Genomic DNA, 3,063 nt, shown 5'->3' on the forward strand with positions numbered 1-3,063 from the left:
GGATAACTTCCTACTTTTACTTGGCAGGAGGTAGGGGAGCCAGGAGAAGTAATCAGGATTAATGATTAAGCTTAATAAAACCACAGAGCTTTACAGCTCCAGGAGGTATAAGCCAAAGGTATTGCTATTACAATAGCTACCGATAATTTATATTACATAATAATAGTTACTGATAATGTATATTTCTAAAGCTGATATTTATTGTGTGCTTATTGTGCATCAGGCACTTTTCTAAGCACTTTATATATATAGACTTATTTAATTCTCACAATAATCCTATAAATACAGTGGAGAAAAGTGAAACTTGCTCAAGGTCTTTCTGCTATGACCAGACAGAGCTGAGATTCAAACTCATGTGCTCAACTTCAAAGGCCAACTTTTTGTTGACTCGAAAAGAATATACAGAGTGTGACATCCAGCTTCTGAGTGTCATCCTTCATAGCACAAGCAACAAAAGAGAGGATTAAATATGGATGATGTTGAGAAAGGCAAGAAGATTTGTATTCAGAAGTGTGCCCAGTGCCACACTGTGGAAAAGGCAGGCAAGCACACGACTGGGCCTAATCTCCATGGTCTCTTCGGACGGAAGACAGGTCAAGCCGTTGGATTATCTTACACAGATGCCAATAAGAACAAAGGCATCACCTGGGGAGAAGATACACTGATGGAGTATTTGGAGAAACCCAAGGAGCACATCTCTGGAACAAAGTGATCTTTGCCAGCATTAAGAAGAAGGCAGAAAGAGAAGACTTGATAGCTTATCTCAAAAAAAGCTACTAATGAATAATAATTGGCCCCTGCCTTATTTATTACAAAACAGAAATGTCTTATGACTTTTTTATGTGTACCATAATTTAATAGACCTCACACACCAGAATTCAGATCATGAATAACTGACAGAATATTTTGTTGAGCAGTCCTGATGTAAAACTAAGACTGGCTTGCAGTTAAATGAATACGTTCAGTTTTTTGAATTTTAATAGTAATTCCAATTCAGTAAATGCTATCGCTGTTTACCCTTTCTAAAGACATGATTAGACTTCGTTAGTAATGTTCAACTTTTCACAAAGATGGTGAATGCCATCTTAAAACGTATTGGAGATTGGTTTTATATTTAGATTTATATAACTGGTTATGTGAATATATTTAAATACTGGGGAAATTCCTTCACTATCTCAGAACCAAGCAAGATTCACCTGTGTTTTGTGTTCATTTGCCTCTTAAAGGCAAGGGTTGAAGATAAGGTAGCAATGTCTACTTTATATTTTTGGCCTTAACTATGTCAATCTAATTAGAATTCCCTGTATTTAAAATAGTTCCTTTTACTTATTGAAAGGCATTTTAGTGTGGTGTATGCGTAATACCAAATAAAGATTATTTAACACTTCTCACATTTTATAGATGATCTGTAAGGTAGCATGCTTTTAAAATAGTAGCAAGTTAAAGTTCACTCTTGAATTATTTGCAATCGAAGTCAAACTAAGTTATAATTTAGGATTGTCTTTAAACAGCCATTCAGAGGCTGGGCGTGGTAGATCATGAGGTCAGGAGATCGAGACCATCCTGGCTAACACGGTGAAACGTGTCTCTACTAAAAATACAAAAAATTAGCGGGCACCTGTAGTCCCAGCTACTGGGGAGGCTGAGGCAGGAGAATGACGTGAACCTGGGAGACAGAGCTTGCAGTGAGCCGAGATCGCGCCACTGCACTCCAGCCTGGGCCACAGAGCGAGACTCTGTCTCAAAAAAAAAAAAACAGCCATTCAGAAACAGAAAATCGTAGAACCGCTGTGTATTTGTGATTGGGAATGGTGCTTTTGCCAACTAAAAGTGATTAAAGTAGAGGAGATATACACAAATTTTAAAACTATGTGTGATCATAAGACTTAAAAACAAAACCACGGATCATGATTAAAAGAAACGAAATGTTCATTCTCTCTTCAATAGGTGCCATATTTTATATAAAACTATAACCTGCTTTATATTACTATAACTATATAAGAATATATATAAAATGTATATATAAGAATTAGATAATATTGTTAAATACAAAATTTCCAAAAAGCCTCAGAATTTTAATTGCATCCACCCTCAAGAAGAAGAGTTCACTTGGTATCATTTTTCTGTATATGGAGTAGTAAATTATAGGCAAATATGGCTACCAACAATTCCCCCATTCCCATAAGTTCATGCCACTTTGTTTTTTACCATCAAGAGGTCAATCTATATCCTCTTCTCTTGAACCTAGGCTGGCCCTGGGACTTATTCTGACCCATAGAATGCATGGAGGAGATCTTATGTGACTTATGGGCTTAGACCCTAAGATACCTTGCAGCTTCCATTTTCACTGTCTTCAGGATCTAGTCACCATATAGGAAACTCAGACGACTACTGAATAATGAGAAACTACATGCAGAAAGAGAGAGGCCTAGCTCTCTCTCTCTCCATCCACACCATCCCAACCACTTCCCCGAGGCACCAGCTATATGAGTAAAGTTGTGTTGCATGTTCTAGCTCCAGCTAAGCTCCTACCTGAGTATATCACATGAGTAACTCCAGACGGTACCACATGGAGCATAACTGCCCAGCTTAGATCAACAAACCCACAGAAACTTGAGAAATAACATACTTAAAAAAAAAAAAGTTACTAAGTATTGTGGTAGTTTGTTACACAGCAATAAATAACTGAATCAGGGAAGAAAACATTTGTGGGGGGAAAAAAGTTGACCAACTCTGGGGGTAGGATTACTTTAAAATATTCAAGCATGTTTATATTGGATTATAAACTCAAACCTGTGGCAAGATGGCCAGAAACTTGCCTAGCTTTTAAAGAATATAGCAGAAGAGAGAGAAAAAAAGAGAGAGGTAAAATAATAAAACTGAAAGTAAACGTGTCAAATTTTATATCTATACGGGTTAAAATACCACATCTAAGTGTTGTTTGAAAACTATTATTCAGAGTTTTTATAAAAATGTGAATTTAAAACCCTTAAACTTCATCCTTTCCTGTAAGGGCAAAATAGTACAGTTCAAAAAGCTGGAGTGCTCACAGATTTCATGGCA

At 36.7% G+C, this 3,063-nt stretch overlaps 1 pseudogene; it reads left to right on the plus strand.

Annotated features, from left to right (window-relative positions):
* Positions 1 to 280: 280 nt before the first annotated feature.
* On the plus strand, positions 281 to 827 carry LOC100458425 (cytochrome c-like; annotated as a pseudogene).
* The last annotated feature ends 2,236 nt before the right edge of the window (positions 828 to 3,063 follow it).

The sequence above is a fragment of the Pongo abelii genome, chromosome 6 (genome assembly GCF_028885655.2).
Source record: "Pongo abelii isolate AG06213 chromosome 6, NHGRI_mPonAbe1-v2.0_pri, whole genome shotgun sequence".
In the NCBI taxonomy this organism is placed as follows: domain Eukaryota; kingdom Metazoa; phylum Chordata; class Mammalia; order Primates; family Hominidae; genus Pongo; species Pongo abelii.